A 13,053-nucleotide genomic window follows, 5' to 3' on the forward strand; every position below is an offset into this window, starting at 1 on the left:
ACACCTGAAATTTAAGTACAACCGGGCATCTAATAAAGGTCCGAAAGAACACCATTTGATGTCTTAATTTGTGGTATGACTATATTTAATGCTATGAAGTCTTGGCAGAATATGCTGTGAAATAATCTGCTTTCCCCATCTATATTGATTTTCTGTCTTTTGAGATGGAAGTAAAGATTCAGTAAAAGCTCAGATGTTAAATTGGATGTGGGCATTGCTGGCTACGTCAGCATTTAGTACCCATCCCTAATTGCCCTTCAAGGCAGCAGCTCATCGCTGGCTTGGTCAGCATTTAGTTTAGTACCCATCCCTAATTGCCCTTCAAGGAAGCAGCTCACTACCATTTTTAAAACCGCTGTAGACCTGCAGTTGGGGAGGGAGTTCCAGGATTTTGACCCAGTGACAGTGAAGGATTATGCTTGTGCATCTCCCCCTCCTGAATCTGAATAGACTTGTGGATTCAAGTCTCCCTCTGATACCTAATCCAATATAGTGTTGCAGGACTGCTACACAATTAGAGGTGCTGGTCTTGGTAAGCAGGGGGTCCCAAATTGAAGAGTGTTGCTGGTGAACATTCATTGCTCATCCCTTTAGAAGGTGGTGCTTTGAATAAAACTTTTTTTAAATAAAATAAAATAAACCTCCATTTTGGAGGCAGTTAAGTCTGACCATCTAATGAGGTGGAAGTAGGGAGTGTGATGGAACATTTAGTTGCTTGCTCTTGCTCGTGCTCTCCTTTCCCCTGCCACCTCTCCCTGTTGCTGGTGCCATGGAAGTGTTAGTTGTAGGTTAGAATTAATTACTGCGTCTCGATTGGGCATGTTTACAAATAGTTGTTCAAGAATACAGAATGAGTATTGCTTTTTTTAAAAAAAGGATGTACTTCAAATTTAAAATTCCTATTGAGTTTCGACCTGTTTCCAGATCTTGTATCCCTATTTCATATTTAATTACAGCCCCCACCCCATAAATAATCCATCTCTGGCCCCTTGTGCATAGTCTCCAGATTGGTGGCATTGCAGTGTGTTACCTTTGCCCCCCAATATCTCCATTTCCCTGTCTTGTTTCCACCTTTAATATGGTACCACCAAGCTTTGATTACTCCTAATATCCTTTGGCTTGTTGTCTGTTTACTTTCCCCTTGTACTGAAGTCCTGGAACCCCATTCCTTTCTGTAAATAAATTTATAGAGTATCCCATTTTTTCCAGTTAAGGGGCAACCCACCTATCCTGCACATCTTTGGGTTGTGGGGGTGAAATCCACGCAAACGCTGGGAGAATGTGCAAACTCCACACTGACAGTGACCCAGAACCAGGATTCAACCTGGGACCTTGGTCCTGTGAGGCAACTGTGCTAACCACTTGCACCACTGTGCTGCCCGGTTCCCCATTCCTAACTGCACTGTACATGTTACCTACACCACATGGGCAAGAGTGCTTCAAGACCGTGGCTCTCCTCCAGATCAATTGGGGATCTGAGCTATTAGCCCCCTCCAGTTGTGAATGAGGGGGAAATTAGCCAATCCACTCCAGATGGGAATGGTGGTGTGGCTGTATGCTGCCATTTCCCCTCTGAACCTAGGAGTCACCTGCTCCACCCCAAAGCTGCTGTGTAACTCGGGAATTGCAACGATTCACAACCCACTGAGTGGGAGTCCTGACTGGCTGACCCCTCGGCATTCACTTTCAAATAATTCTACGTTTCAATAAGATAATTGTCCAGTGAAAAGGCCCATTCTACCCCAATTCATTCTAATTTACAATTTACACCTGTTTTGGCTCCTTATCTGTCCCATTTCCTTTTGTCTTGCACCATCAACCCATTGGTCATTTAATCTCTTCTGCCCCTCAAACCTGCATCTGTACTCAGCCTTTTTACATCTAACTTTTTTCCGTTCTGATGAATGACCAGCAAGTTGAAAATGTTAACTGTTTCTCAGCACAGATGCTGACAAACCTGCTGACACTTTCCTGTATTTCCTGTTATAAATTTGCATTCTAATTTTATGACACTCCATGCAGTGTATCATTTAGGACACACCTGATTAAGGATATCTGATTTTGTTAAACCGGTTCTATAGGTCCGGGTTGACATGAAAACAAAAATTTATTCCACGTCAATTGTCTGTGAATGAGAATCGGCAGATTTGATTTCAGGTATCTGACTCATGATTCAAGGGCGGCACAGTGGTTAGCACTGCTGCCTCATCACACCAGGGACCTGTGTTCAATTCCAACCTGAGGCGACTGGAGTTTGCACACTCCCTGTTTGCGTGGGTTTCCTCCGGTTCCCTCCCCCAGTTCCAAAGGTGTGTTTGGGGGGGGGGGGGGGGGAGAGGAGAAAGCACAACAGCCAAATTTGTTGCACCACGGTTCTGCTGCAGAGGGGCATAGTAAAGTGTTGGAATGCAATAGTTCTGGGGATTTAGTTTTAAGGGGCATAGACAGGTGTTTCTGTGGTGGCAAACGAGACTCCAGGATGGTATGTTGCCTCCCTGGTGCTAGGGTCAAGAATGTCTCAGCGGTGGCAGGTGGCCAGCTCAGGGGATCTGGGTTCAAATCCCATCTCCGATGACGAGTTTGCACTTTCTCCTGGTGTCTGCGTGGGTTTTCTCCGGGTGCTCTGGTTTCCTCTCGCAGGGTTAGGTGGAGCAGCCATGCCCTTAAGAGTGCAAAAGGTTAGATGGGGTATTATTGATTATGGGGAAAGGGTGGAGGCATGGGCTTTTGAAGTAGGGTGCTCTTTCTAGGGGCCGGTGCAGACCCGATGGTCTCCCGCATTGGAGATTCTATGATACTGGAGGTGGAGAGTGAACAGCCAGTGGTCATGGTACACATTGGTACAAACAACAAAGATGTCCTGAAAGCAGAAGTTAGGAAGAAAGTTGAGAAGTCGGACCTGAAATATAGTCGGTCATTGTGCAGAAAGGTGCTTGGCCCTGGTAGCAATGACTTCCTGTGATCTGGCAGTAATCCCACTTACCAGCACTTGTCCCATATCCTTGAATGTGCCAAGTGCTTTTTAAAGATTGTGAGGCTTCCAGTCTCCTACCTTCCCAGGCCGTGCATTCCAGATTCTCACCACCCTATTGAGGGGTTTTGAGAAAAATAATTCTGCCCCTCACCCTAAAACTGCCCCCTTGTCATTGACGCCTCAACCAAGGGGAACAGCTGGTCCCTATTTACCCTGTCCAACCCCCTTAATCTTATACACCTCAATAATCGCTCGCCCCCAAACCTTCTCTGCGGCAAAGACAATCCTAGCCTATCCAGTCTCCTTATAGCTCAAGATGCTCCACCCCAGGAAACATCCTGGTGAATCTCCTCTAATCCCTCCAGTGCAATCACCCTTTCGTGAGGTGACCAGAGCTTCATACACTGCTCCAGCTGTGGCCTAACCACCGAATGGCCTCCTGCTCCTATATTTCTAAACTCCAGTTATTTAATCTGATTTCCATCCTCACTTGTGCCTCTCCCGCCCCCCTCACCACACACCCTCCGTTCCCTGCTTCTGTACTACATTGCCCTGATCAAAGGTCATTGACCTAAAACGTTAAGCCTGTTTCTCGTTCACAGATATTGCCAGACCTGCTGAGTATTTCCTGTTTATCTTTTAGATTTCCAGCGTCCACAGTATTTTGGTTTCGATTTATTTTACACAGCTTGTTAGAATGTGGAATGGTCCAGCACAAACTGGCAAAGGCACAATTCAGTTTTTAAAAGGCATGTGGGTAAATATTTTGAAAAAAGCTGGAGGCATGGGGAATGAAGAGCTTCCACCCTCCTCCCTGTAAGGAAGGGCTCCCACCTTCTGTAAGGACCCTATTCCATTCTCCCAGGTCTCCCTCACATCTGTGCTGATGGTGCAATTTTCCATGCACTCCTGAAATGTTTTCATTTTTCCTCAACAGAGGATTCCCACTCGGTGTGTTTTTAAACTTTGAAGTACCCAATTCATTTTTTATTTCCAATTAAGGGGCAATTTAACGTGGCCAATTCACCCACCCTGCACATCTTTGGTTTGTGGGGGTGAGACCCATGCAGAGACAGGGAGAATGCACCCAATGTGGGTGACTGGGCTCTGCACAATTTCATGCACTTCTGCTCTCATCACCTCCAGAACCATGCCGTTATAGGCTTCACCTTGTTCTCACCTTCCAACCCACCAACCTCCATATCCAACACATAGAGAAAAGAAGGTTAAGAGGTGACTTAATTGAGGCATACAAGATGATCAGAGGATTGGATAGGGTGGACAGTGAGGACTCGCCAACACAAAGGGCATTCAAATGGTCATTGGATAGACATATGGACGATAAGGGAATAGTGTAGATGGGCTTTAGAGTGGTTTCACAGGTCGGCGCAACATTGAGGGCCGAAGGGCCTGTACTGCGCTGTTACGTTCTATATTCTAAGCATTCTCTGCCATTTGTTGCCAGCTCCAGTAGAATGGCATCACCAAACACACTCCCCTGCCCTCCCTTTTCAGCATTCCAAAGGGACTATTCCACTCAATCACCCAGCACAATCTCCCCTTCAGGCATCTTGTTTTTCTGATGTCTGACCTGCTCCAGTGTTCTAATGAAGCTCAGCGCAATTCAAGGAGCACCTCATCTTTTGTCTCAGTAAATTGTCTTCTAGTTGTGCGAGACCCCTTGGGGGATATAGAGTTCAGAAAACTTAGATCATAACCTCTGCCTCCATCTTGTTATTCGTGTGCCGTTTTGGTCTCCTTATTTAAGGAAGGATATACTTGCCATCGAGGGAGTACAGCGAAGGTTCACCAGACTGATTGCTGGCATGGCAGGATTATCATATGAGGAGAGATTGGGACGACTGGACCTGTTCATTGGAGTTTAGAAAAACGAGTGGGGATCTAATTGAAACATCAAATTGAAATTCTGACGTGACTGCACAGACTGGATGCAGGAAGGGATCTCGAACAAAGGACTGCAGTTTGAGGGGTGGCCAGGGACCCGGTTTCAATTCTGACCTTGGGTCACTACCATGCTGCCCATCTGACCTGAAACCTACACTTCCGGGGTGGGTACCCCTCTATTCCCATCCTATTCATGTATTTGTGAAAGCGCCCTTTAAATGTCAATGTTGCATCTTCTTCCACCACCTCCTCCGGCAGCGAGTTCCAGGCACAGTCTTTGTAAAAAAAAACTTCCTTCGCAGATCTGTAAACTTTACCTCTCGCACTTTAACCTTGACTTTTCCACCCTGGGAAAAAGCTTATGACTATCCACTCTGTCCATGCCCCTCATAATTTTGTAGACCTCTATCAGATCGCCCCTCAACCTCCGCCGTTCCAGTGAGAACAAACCGAGTTTCTCCAGGTTCTTCATAGCTAATGCCCTCCATACCAGGTAACATCCTGGTTAAACCTCTTCTGTACGCTCACCAAAACCTCCACATCCTCCTGGTAGTGTGGCGACCAGAATTGAACTCTATATTCCAAGTGTGGCCTAACTAAGGTTCTATACAGATGCAGCAAGACTTGCCAATTTGAATACTCGGCCGATGAAGGCAAGCATGCCGTATCCCTTCTTGACCACCTCCACCTGCGTTGCCACTTAGTGACCTGTGTACCTGTACACCCATGTCCCTCAACCTGTCAATACACATGAGGGTTCTCCCATTCACTGTATAATCCCTACCTGTATTAGACCTTCCAAAATGCATTACCTCACATTTGTCCGGATTAAACTCCATCTCTCCGCCCAAGCCTCCAAACAATCTAAATCCTGCTGTATCCTCCGACAGTCCTCATCGCTATCCGCAATTCCACCAACCTTTGTGTCGTCTGCAAACTTACTAATCAGACCAGTTACATTTTCCTCCAAATCATTTATATATACTACAAACAGCAAAGGTCCCAGCACTGATCCCTGCGGGACACCACTAGTCACAGCCCTCCACTCAGGAGACACTCTCAAAATAAGGAACAGGCCATTTAGAACTTAGACGAGGAGACATTTCTTCTGGCAGATGGTGGTGAATCTTTGGGATTCTCTACCCCAGGTAGCAGTGGAAACCGAATCATTTAACATGTTCAAAGCAGAGGTCAATAGATTTCGAGATGCCAATGACATGAAGGGATGCTGGCGGGGGTGGGGAGATGGGGTTGAGGAGCAAAATCAACCATGGCTGGTTTAGCACAGTGGGCTAAACAGCTGGCTTGTAATGCAGAACAAGGCCAGCAGCGCGGGTTCAATTCCCGTACCAGCTTTTCACAGTAACTTCATTGAAGCCTACTTGTGACAATAAGTGATTATTATTATGAATGCGAAGCAGGCTAGAGGGGTTGAATGGCCTACGCTTGCTCCTCCGTTTCTAATTGAAAAATAATTGTGCGTTTAATTCTTGTTGGAGCTCCTGATACTCTTTTAAGCTGGTAAACATTTTAACTTTATGTAATTCTTCCTTTTTTCACGGGATGGCGCTGCAGAGTAGCTCTGATCACAGCCACTTGGCGGCACTGCAGAATGAGCAGCTTTCTAGAACGAGGAAATGTATAAAATATATAAAGATATAAAACATGCATATCTTTTGAACCCCTAAAGTGTGGTTGGTGTACATTGGTTTGCCTGCAACAGTTTGACCCCCTGTTTATATTATGCAGATTTTATTAATGCAAAGCCAAAAACATTGATGTAAATGATGTAGTTTTGGATAAGAACAAAGAAATGTACAGCACAGGAACAGGCCCTTCGGCCCTCCAAGCCCGTGCCGACCATGCTGCCCGACTAAACTACAATCTTCTACACTTCCTGGGTCCGTATCCTTCTATTCCCATCCTATTCATATATTTGTCAAGATGCCCCTTAAATGTCACTATCGTCCCTGCTTCCACCACCTCCTCCGGTAGCGAGTTCCAGGCACCCACTACTCTCTGTGTAAAACACTTGCCTCGTACATCTCCTCTAAACCTTGCCCCTCGCACCTTAAACCTATGCCCCCTAGTAATTGACCCCTCTACCCTGGGGAAAAGCCTCTGACTATCCACTCTGTCTATGCCCCTCATAATTTTGTAGACCTCTATCAGGTAGCCCCTCAACCTCCGTCGTTCCAGTGAGAACAAACAGAGTTTATTCAACCGCTCTTCATAGCTAATGCCCTCCATACCAGGCAACATTCTCGTAAATCTCTTCTGCACCCTCTCTAAAGCCTCCACATCCTTCTGGTAGTGTGGCGACCAGAATTGAACACTATACTCCAAGTGTGGCCTAACTAAGGTTCTATACAGCTGCAACATGACTTCCCAATTCGTATACTCAATGCCCCGGCCAATGAAGGCAAGCATGCCATATGCCTTCTTGACTACCTTCTCCACCTGTGTTGCCCCTTTCAGTGACCTGTGGACCTGTACACCTAGATCTCTCTGACATTCAATACTCTTGAGGGTTCTACCATTCACTGTATCTACCATTCACTGTATATTCCCTACCTGCATTAGATCTTCCAAAATGCATTACCTCACATTTGTCCGGATTAAACTCCATCTGCCATCTCTCCGCCCAAGTCTCCAAACAATCTAAATCCTGCTGTATCCTCTGACAGTCCTCATCGCTATCCGCAATTCCACTAACCTTTGTGTCGTCTGCAAACTTACTAATCAGACCAGTTACATTTTCCTCCAAATCATTTATATATACTACAAACAACAAAGGTCTCAGCACTGATCCCTGCGGAACACCAGTGGTCACAGCCCTCCAATGAGAAAAGCATCCTTCCATTGCTACTCTCTGCCTTCTATGACCTAGCCAGTTCTGTATCCACCTTGCCAACTCACCCCTGATCCCGTGCGACTTCACCTTTTGTACTAGTCTACCATGAGGGACCTTGTCAAAGGCCTTACTGAAGTCCATATAGACAACATCCACTGCCCTACCTGCATTAATCATCTTTGTGACTTCCTCGAAAAACTCTATCAAGTTAGTGAGATACGACCTCCCCTTCACAAAAACTATGCTGCCTCTCACCAATACGTCCATTTGCTTCCAAATGGGAGTAGATCCTGTTTCGAAGAATTCTCTCCAGTAATTTCCCTACCACTGAAGTAAGGCTCAGCGGCCTGTAGTTCCCTGGATTAACCTTGCTACCCTTCTTAAACAGAGGAACAACATTGGCTATTCTCCAGTCCTCCGGGACATCACCTGAAGACAGTGAGGATCCAAAGATTTCTGTCAAGGCCTCAGCAATTTCCTCTCCAGCCTCCTTCAGTATTCTGGGGTAGATCCCATCAGGCCCTGGGGACTTATCTACCTTAATATTTTTTAAGACGCCCAACACCTCGTCTTTTTGGATCTCAATGTGACCCAGGCTATCTACACACCCTTCTCTAGACTCAACATCTACCAATTCCTTCTCTTTGGTGAATACTGATGCAAAGTATTCATTTAGTACCTCGCCCATTTCCTCTGGCTCCACACATAGATTCCCTTGCCTATCCTTCAGTGGGCCAATCCTTTCCCTGGCTACCCTCTTGCTTTTTATGTACGTGTAAAAAGCCTTGGGATTTTCCTTAACCCTATTTGCCAATGACTTTTCGTGACCCCTTCTAGCCCTCCTGACTCCTTGCTTAAGTTCCTTCCTACTTTCCTTATATTCCACACAGGCTTTGTCTGCTCCCAGCCTTTTAGCCCTGACAAATGCCTCCTTTTTCTTTTTGACGAGGCCTACAATATCTCTCGTTATCCAAGGTTCCCGAAAATTGCCGTATTTATCCTTCTTCTTCACAGGAACATGCCGGTCCTGAATTCCTTTCAACTGACACTTGAAAGCCTCCCACATGTCAGATGTTGATTTGCCCTCAAACATCCGCCCCCAATCTAGGTTCTTCAGTTCCCACCTAATATTGTTATAATTAGCCTTCCCCCAATTTAGCACATTCACCCTAGGACCACTCTTATCCTTGTCCACCAGCACTTTAAAACTTACTGAATTGTGGTCACTGTTCCCGAAATGCTCCCCTACTGAAACTTCTACCATCTGGCCGGGCTCATTCCCCAATACCAGGTCCAGTACCGCCCCTTCCCTAGTTGGACTGTCTACATATTGTTTTAAGAAGCCCTCCTGGATGCTGCTTACAAACTCTGCCCCGTCTAAGCCCCTGGCACTAAGTGAGTCCCAGTCAATCTTGGGGAAGTTGAAGTCTCCCATCACCACAGCCCTGTTGTTTTTGCTCTTTTCCAAAATCTGTCTAGCTATCTGCTCCTCTATCTCCAGCTGGCTGTTGGGAGGCCTGTAGTAAACCCCCAACATTGTGACTGCACCCTTCTTATTCCTGATCTCTACCCATATAGCCTCACTGCCCTCTGAGGTGTCCTCCCGCAGTACAATTGTAATATCCTCCCTAACCAGTAGCGCAACTCTGCCACCCCTTTTACATCCCCCTCTATCCCGCCTGAAACATCTAAAACCTGGAATGTTTAGCTGCCAATCCTGCCCTTCCCTCAACCAGGTCTCTGTAATGGCAACAACATCATAGTTCCAAGTACTAATCCAAGCTCTAAGTTCATCTGCCTTACCCGTAATACTTCTTGCATTAAAACATATGTACTTCAGGCCACCAGACCCGCTGTGTTCAGCAACTTCTCCCTGTCTGCTCTGCCTCAGAGCCACACTGTCCCTATTCCCTAGTTCTCCCTCAATGCTCTCACCTTCTGACCTATTGCTCCCATGCCCACCCCCCTGCCATACTAGTTTAAACCCTCCCGTGTGACACTAGCAAACCTCGCAGCCAGGATATTTATGCCTCTCCAGTTTAGATGCAACCCGTCCTTATATAGGTCATACCTGCCCTGGAAAAGCTCCCGGTGGTCCAGATAACGGAAACCCACCCTCCTACACCAGCTGTTTATCCACGTACCAGCGTTGGATAAGCATATGGATGATAATGGCATAGTGTAGGTTAGATGGCTTTTGTTTCAGTGCAACATCGTGGGCCGAAGGGCCTGTAGTGCGCTGTATCGTTCTATGTTCTATGTTCCCGTACCAGCCTCCCCGAACAGGCGCCGGACTGTGGCAACTAGGGGCTTTTCACAGTAACTTCATTTGAAGCCTACTTGTGACAATAATCGATTTTCATTTCATTTCACGTGTTTGGCTGCTCTATCTTCCTATTTCTAGCCTCACTGTCACGTGGCACAGGGAGTAATCCCGAGATTACACCCCTCAAGGTCCTGTCTTTTAACTTTCTGCCTAGCTCCCTGAACTCCTGCTGCAGGACCTCATGCCCCTTCCTGCCTATGTCGTTAGTACCAATATGTACAACGACCTCTGCCTGTTTGCCCTCCCCCTTCAGGATGCCCTCTACCCGTTCGCAGACATCCTGGACCCTGGCACCAGGGAGGCAACATACCATCCTGGAGTCTCTTTCACGTCCACAGAAGCGCCTATCTGTGCCCCTGACTATAGAGTCCCTTATTACTATTGCTCTTCTGTGCTTTGACCCTCCCTTCTGAACATCAGAGCCAGCCGTGGTGCCACTGCTCTGGCTGCTGCTGTTTTCCCCTGGTAGGCTATCCCCCCCCTAACAGTATCCAAAGGAGTATACCTGTTCGAGAGGGGGACAACCACAGGGGATTCCTGCACTGACTGCCTGCCCTTTCTGGTGGTCACCCACTTCTCTGTCTGCACCTTGGGTGTGACCACATTTATATAACTGCGATCTATGACGCTTTCCGCCACCTGCATGCTCCTAAGTGCATCTAATTGCTGCTCCAACCGAACCATGCGGCCTGTGAGGAGCTCCAGTTGGGTGCACTTTCTGCAGATGAAGTCATCCGGTACGCTGGAAGCCTCCCGGACCTGCCACATCTCACAGTCAATAATTGGTATAATCTCTCTCACATTGCTAAGCATTGTGGAGCCTTCAAGAGTATAGTGCATCTAGTTCTCCTCGTTTGTCGGGAATAAAACATTCGCATTCTAACCTCGGTTTTCTGGATGCTGTTGAACACAATTCAAACTAGTCAATGGTTCAGAATCACCTGCATTAATGTTTTCTTTCATTTGTGATGATTGGAACCTCTCTGGTCTCTGATTTTTATTCTTTTGCTTAAATGCAATCGAAGCTCTTCTTTATCTTCCTACAGCGGCCAATTCTATCTGGACAATGTGAGATCTCAGGTGGCTTCCAGCGTCCCGGATGGCTTCATCTGTTTAGTTCAGTAATTTTCCTCTCTATCTCATACTTTCTCTAAGTCTGTGTCTTTGACCTCGATTTCTTTCGCAAATTCAATATCACGTTTTTCTGGATTTGCAGTTTGAATACGTGATAATGAGTCTGCTGTTGCCCTTGAACATATATTGTATGGGCAGCACGGTGGCACAGTGGGTTAGCCCTGCTGCCTCACGGCACCGAGGTCCCAGGTTCGATCCCGGCTCTGAGTCACTATCCGTGTGGAGTTTGCACATTCTCCCCGTCTCTGCGTGGGTTTCGCCCCCGCAACCCAAAGATGGGCAGGGTAGGTGGATTGGCCACGATAAATTGCCCCTTAATTGGAAAAAATGAATTGGGTACTCTAAATTTATTTTAAAAACATATATTGTATGAGAGTATCAAACCTCATCAGCCTTAATTTAAACTGTTGAACCTCATTTCAAGCTCTTTCGAATTCAATGGTGTGGCTAAAGGTTTGGGATCTGTTTCTGTCACAAAGTGACAATATAATCAGCAGCTTTCTCACTTGCCTATGTGGCTGCAAATGCTTCCTTCTCGATTACTCCCGCCTTTGCATCTCTTAATGGCTGTGCTGCATAACAGACTGGTCTGGCTTTTTCAACTCTGTACCTAAACAGTACTGAAGCCAATCTTGTAGAGTATGTGCCCTCCGCAATAATTGTAGGTAACTCCAGATTGTAAAATGTTACGATTTCTGATGATATCAACCTTGCCTTGATTTTCTGAATGATTTTTGGTGTGCTTCTTTTACCATTTGCTGTCTCGGTGTAACAGCTGACGCAGTAGGATCGTTGAACTCTGTTTAGTTTTTAAAAAAAATTTGCCACTTGATTCCACATTCCCATGAACTTTTCTGATGTTCCTTGGAGTTGGAACTGGTACCAAATCAGCGTCATTGAAACATGCGTTTTGCGCAGTCGCAACCACGTTTGAATGTCATTAACAGGCACACCCATGATGCTCCACCTCCGACGGGCCAAGTTCCCGACAGTGTGGGTCAAGTGGGCAGAAAAGATGGTGGCAGTTGTGCTGGACCGAGTACCCGTCCACCCTGACCCCGCAGCCCACCATCCAGCCACCTTCCCACTACCACCCCGAGCCCTGGCAGAAGCCCCCCCCGACCAGCGGCACGACTGTTGATGAAGTACGGCGGTGCTGGCCCTCTCTCTCGCTCAGCAGCCACCACACCAGGTTCACAATCGGTGAGAGCACACGTGGACTCCGCCTTCAGGAGCTCGGCCCATCGTGCTTGGGCCTGATAATGAGATGCGAATGGCATTGCAACTACGCACATCGCCATGACGCCAATTTGGAGGGGGCGGAGCATCATGACCCAGCGGCAAACCGCTATTCTCCACCCAATCGCCGTTCCCGATTTCAGCATCGGGCAGTGGGGAGTCCCGCTAATGTCTTCGTAATGAGGCAAAATCAAGGTGAGCAGAGAGCCCTGTGATTGCTGAACAAAAAGAGCAACACGTCACAATCCAGGGTGGACTGAATTCTAATTCCAAAAGAGGCTGTCATCTTCTGTGATTTTGATGCTGTGAAGTTTATTGAAGATAAAACGTACAAGTTTGCATCATGAGCATCTTTAGACACCTTGACCTTTCCCTGACCCTGCTTATCGCCACACATAAAGCTTTGGTATACGAACAATGGGGATTTATTGGATCTAAGTATGGAGAAAGAATGGGAGTGGATGGCATTGCAGAAGAGAACAGGGAATTTGTATGGCAAGTGTAAACAAGAAAGAGCAGTTTTGAATTTCGGGTATCATGTGATTAAAAACAGCTCTTTGCTTCTCCAATGATGCTGTGAAATCTGAGGCTAATTTGCCTGGAATTACATTGGTTTTAACT

This window comes from Scyliorhinus torazame, chromosome 16, assembly GCF_047496885.1.
Source record: "Scyliorhinus torazame isolate Kashiwa2021f chromosome 16, sScyTor2.1, whole genome shotgun sequence".
NCBI classification, from domain to species: domain Eukaryota; kingdom Metazoa; phylum Chordata; class Chondrichthyes; order Carcharhiniformes; family Scyliorhinidae; genus Scyliorhinus; species Scyliorhinus torazame.